This window comes from Egretta garzetta, unplaced genomic scaffold, assembly GCF_000687185.1.
Source record: "Egretta garzetta isolate BGI_Z169 unplaced genomic scaffold, ASM68718v1 scaffold91, whole genome shotgun sequence".
NCBI classification, from domain to species: Eukaryota; Metazoa; Chordata; class Aves; order Pelecaniformes; family Ardeidae; genus Egretta; species Egretta garzetta.
This window is the reverse complement of record NW_009258661.1, coordinates 1832864-1838520: the sequence shown is the minus strand read 5'-3', so window position 1 is coordinate 1838520 and position 5657 is coordinate 1832864.

The following is a 5657-nucleotide window of genomic DNA, read 5'->3' as shown; positions in this document are numbered from 1 at the left end:
TGCTGATAGTCCAGGGAATAAATTAATCAGAAAATCCCAGTATTGATGCACTACAGTTTTCATCCATCTGTCTGTTTTTTCCTGCTCTCTTTAATTCCACTCTTAATCCAGTTGATGCCAAGCATAAGGCTTGCAGGAGGCTGGTCCTAGGCTTCAGGTTTTGCTCTCTGATGCAGCTGAAGTATGGCCATGGCAAGGCTTGTCGGCAAAGCCACATACCCTAAGACCATCTAATACAACTGGAAAAAACAGATAAGCTTTCGGTCGCGTAAGCTCTTCCCTGGGTCTCTTATATGCAAAGTTATTTGTCTGCGCTCCTCAGATAGTTTATGTTCATTTGCATATACCAAGTATAGCGAAACCCAGTGAATTCTCCTGATATGTTTTCACTCTTCTAAGAAACATGATGGGAAGTAGAAGATACGATCATCCCTCTCCCTAGTGGCATCAGTAAATATCACACATATCAGATTAAACCCTTGACATTTTTCCAACAGTGTGAAATTTGCTTGAAGATGTTGGAAAATGAGTTATAGACGTGAAAGCAAGGCTTGGAATATGAATGCAAACACGTTAACCCTAAAAACCGGTGTAAGTTGCTTTCCCTGCTATCCTGGTGCATGGAGCTGGAGGGGCCGTGGGGGAGAAGGATGCGAGCCAGGAGACAGAAGTGCCTTTTGGCTCTTGAATAGTGACGAGGGGCTAAATCCTCAGGGATGCACCCCAGGAGTGAGGTGAGACATGACCCGCTCTAATGGGTGCCTGGGTGGTGTCAGGTATATTCCTGCCCCAGTGTTGGGTATAAACCTCTCCCGTGGCCCCGTGGGCCCCTTCTGCATGAAAAATACACTTTTCACTTAGCTGGAAATACAAAATCCCTCAGGGGTTACTACAGCATGGTCCCCCACCTGCAAAAGACTTTGGGAAAGGTGGAGGTAGGGGATTTGAGGTGGCACTGTGGGCAGGGCTAAGTCTTTCACCTAGCAGTTAAGGTCAGGACTCTCATATGTCTTACGACGAAGCTGGTTTTAGTTCTTTACTGCAAAAACTCTCTAGCAGGTTTTCAGAGGCTTCTCCCTCTGTTATGCCACAGTTTTTCAATTGCACTAGGCTAATGATGTTGGATTTTTCCATGCTTGCCTTCGGGGTCTTTCACGTCCTGCTGGTGAACCCCAGTCCCGGTACAGCGAGCCCCTCTGAGGGCAGCATGTCCCACTCGGTGCCCTTCAGCCTCCTCCATGGATGTGTGCAGGGTAGCAGTAGCAGAGCAAAAACCAAGAGACAGAAGAAATATTGTGCATTTTAAGGAACAGACTGATTTTAATCCAGAGGAATTGTTGTGACGATTACGCTATTCAAAGCGTTTTCCATGCCTCTTATTAATTTCTTCTGCATTATACTCTTGCCCCCTTGGAGATGACCAAGACAGAACTTGATTGCAACTGCTGCTTGTGAGTGTGTTGGTTCCTTATGAGCCATTAGGAGTGCAGCATCTGCTGGGGTTGCCATGGAGATGCCAAGGCTGATTGTAAGCCGGGTTAACCGCTCCTGCCACCACCACCGGCAGAGCACTGCTCATCCCTCCGCAGGGACACGGGCTGCTTGGAGGGATGGTTGTTGAAATCAGAGCATGGACCAGGTGCTGGGTGGCTTGAGAGGGACCCATGCACCGGAGTGCCGAAGCTGTTGGGAGCAATAGAGATGAGCCCAAGAGCTACGTCTGCAAATGGAGTTGGGCTAAGAGGAGGAGTTCACCATCTCTGTCCCAAATATCCTGGGTCCAGTCTTTTGCAGATGCTCTCCGGTTGGCCTCACTGACCTGGCCAAGAGCTGCTCCGAGAGTGCTGCAGCCATCGCTGGGTGTTCGTGCCCCCATCAGAGGAGGTGGCTTTTTCTGGGGTTGTGCTGTAGCATTGAGAAATCTGGTCTTTCAAAATTTGGCAAGCGCCGTGTAACTTGAAGTACAGCATTAGCATAAATTAGCTGAGAACACATTTACCTGTGGCAGAGTGAAGGTTGCTGTTTGGCAGCGGGCGGCTTGCTTTTGTGCAACAGATACTCTGTCTTCACTTAATAAACACCTATCAGATGAAAAGGTGATGCGGTTGACACACAGCTCATCTATTCTTAGATTTGGCATTCAGGAACATGGTTTCACCGGTCGGATCTGACTGGAAGCATGTGCCATTTCACCGGCAGGAAGGTCCTTCACTGTTAATACATCTTGGCTCTGATTTAAATGCAAGATGAGCATACGTCCTCTCTGCCCCGGCTGAAGGCTGCAGCATGTGCTCAGCCACTGCTTGCATTTTGTATGCTTAGCTTTGCCCAAAATTCAGACTTTTTGCACCCAGTGCTGCTCTGGGGTGTGGAGAGCCCTCTCCTCTTGGAGTCCAGTTTTGGGAGGCCCATCAGACTGCCAGGGCACTGACTGGGGCCTATCTATCTGCTCTGTGGATACCATTACTTTATATATATCCTACTTTACATATATAAGTATATATATGTCTCCTACTTTATAGATATCTTAGTCTGACACCGCACTCGTCTTCCTCGAAATACAAAGTTAGTGCAGTTCTTATGGATCTCAGTCATCTGAGTGAAGGTCAAGAGAACAATTTTTTTTCTTCTTTTGAGAGCAGTAATGGGAAAAAATTATTACCAGATATGGAAACAGGGTCAGAAAGCTGTGGATAAATGGGGCAGAGCATCAAATGAAGTGACAGGAGACCTAATTATGGGATTGAAGCTACGGGATGAAATAGGTAAAAATCTCAGAGGAACTTGTATCTCCTTGTACTTTTGCAAGAACTTGAAATGCTCTTTCCTCTCCTCACCTGAGCCTTTTAGAAATCAGTACATTTTTAGCTGAAGGTTGGAGGCAAGGACCAAATGGCCTTGGCATTAACCAGCATGTTTCTGTTGCCCAAGAACAGCTGGAAAGGTGTTCACGTTTCCCTCCTCGCATTCAGGATTGGATGGCTGACCTTGGAAATGTGGGTGAAGTCAAGAGAAACGAAATTATGTAGTTATTGCCTCGTGACTGCAGCAGTCAAGTCATCCTAGCTGCTTGCCCTGCCTGGGTGGGATGGGCCCCATTTGCAAATCGTATTTGCATGCCTAGGAGTGAGCATTCATGCTTCTGCTCAAGTGCTTGCCCATCCCAAGGTTCAAACCTGCGTGTGCAAATGGCATTTGGGAGGATGGATGGGTCAGCTGGCCCTAAAACTCAGAAATTCAGGTTTCTGAAAGCCTGAAATACAGTGACCCACAATCTGGGGGAGGAAATTGGGAAGCGGGTTAAGGTTGTGTTGAGCAGATGCTCTGCAGGTGGGCTGAGGGCTTGGGATGCTGCTGGGCAGCGTGCTGCTCCTGGCTGGCAATTCCTTTGCTCAGTCCTTTGCTGGGAAAGTAATGGTAATGCTTTGGTGAGAGACAAATATTAGTTTGCAGGTATGTAGTCCGCTCCCACCGTTCATGAGGCTCTTCCTTTCCCAAGGCACTACGAATAAATAATGCAGTATAAAAATGAAGCCAACGTGGTTATCGGGGCTATTAGACAAAAGCACACCAGGAGCTGATTTAGATCTGGATATTCTGCCTACAGTTTAATGTAGTGGGTATTAGAGAAATCACTTCGGTGTGCCGGTGGGGAGAGGGTATCTCACTGGTCCTGGGATATGCTTATCTTTAGGAAAGAGCATTGTGGAATCTCACTCCATGTTGGTGAAACTTGATTACTGCTTTATCATTCAGAGCTTGAGGGATATATTCATGCTGTTATTATAATATGTTATTTCCTCACAGTTCCTCATATAAATGATGGAGGCTGTGATGCAGAACTCCGTGTGTGTGTGTGTCTGTGTGCAAGAGAGGGAGAGCCTTGTGCTCGCCTCTGTAAATGAAAACCCATCTGCTTTCCATGCTGGAGGTGGATGCTCAGTGCAGAGCAAGGGCTGCTTGCTTTGGCTTTTGCAGTGAGCAATGGTCAGTGAAGGCGCAGAAGCTGCATGTGCCGGGAAGGGGAAGCTTGCAGTGACTGTCTGGGGACGGACGTGTGGCTCCTGCAGCAGCCCCCAGGACCCTAAAGCTGCCCAAAGCAGCAGCTCAGGGTCCCTGGGAGGTTTCCTTGTTTCTGCAGCAGTGCTCATTGCTAGTTCTAACAAACCAGAGCTGTACTGGCGTGCTTGTACCACCCGGCTATTCCTGGCCGCCAGCTGGGACCCCGGGCAGCCTGATCCCAGTGGCTCGTGGGGGCACACTGGTCCCAGGCCAGACCCTTAAACAACCTCTTTATTCCCAGAAAACCCAGGGACTTGCACCCTGCTTTGATGCAAACAGGCAGGGAACCTCCTGGTGGTGCTGGGGGAGATCCCAGGCAGTGCCGGCACATCCCAGTCCTCCCAGTCCTTGGCCGAGTGTGGAGCAGGGGCAGAGCTGAAGGTGCATTTTTGGTTGGTGGTTGTGCTAAAGCCCTTCAGTCTTTAGCTGCTTCATCGGTGAGAAATGAGTGAGTGGGGATTTATTGGGAGAACTTTTTGCCTTCCCTGCCAAGAACAGAGTGACAGCCCCCCTCGCAGGGACCCGGGGGAATGCTGTGAGCTCTCCAGCAGGTTGTTGAAAAATCATTTTCATTAGGAAGCAGAAATCCCGCTGCTGAGAAAGATGCTTCACAGGAACAAATTTGGGTTTGATAACCCATGTTTTCCACTTCCAGCCAACTCAAGTCACAAGGACGATGCTCTGGTTGTCTTGCCAAAAGATGGGCCCAGGCCACACCAAGGGAAAAGTGTTTCTGTGGGCATCAGCCCTTTTTATTTTTACCACAAACAAAACCTCAGACCCTTGGAGTCCACGTGCACAGGGACAAGGCAGGGTTTTCTTGCTGAGAGGACCCGGTGCCTGAGCGCTCGGTGCTTACAGCATCCCTGCAAGTGTTTGAACTTGGAGCCCCACTCACTGCCTGTAAGCCTTGGCACAAGCATTTGCTTAATTTTCCATTATTTTTGCCCATTCCTTAGCTTTCTTCATTCCTCATCCCTGTTTCCTCCTGTACATGTGATTGAATCCAGTACTACTCACTGCCCAGGTACGGAGAATTGGAGTATTGCGTTGAATTATTCCATTTTAGAGCTTTGTCACGTGTGAAAAAAAATTACATTACATATGGAAGGATAATATAAATTAAAACTTCATTGAAAGGAAAAATGGTTTCGAACAATTTTGATTCTACTCTTCATGTCTTTAAACTGCCTCAATAGTCTAGCAATAATTTAGGGTTGTTTTGACCTGAAAGAATCAAAGTCTTTCTTTTCTGACAAGGCTGACAGATGCTTTGACTGATGCTAGCTAAATTCAGGTCTTTCAGTCTGAGAAATGTTACAACATGATTTGCATACAAACAGGGACCTAGACAAGCACTTGAAAATTTCTTGCACTTGCAAATCCTGACACTTGAGGCGAATAAAAGGAATTTTACTCCCTGAGCCCAGCGGATGCTCAGCAATAATGACGTTCTCATCAACATTAGTTTGAAACTCAAAATTATGAAAGTGATACTGGGAGATTTTCGCCTTTCTTCCCCCCCCAGACAGGCTCTCTTGACACTTTCTTGGCTGTTAACAAGCAAGGAGCATTAAAGGCAGCGATCTCCGGGG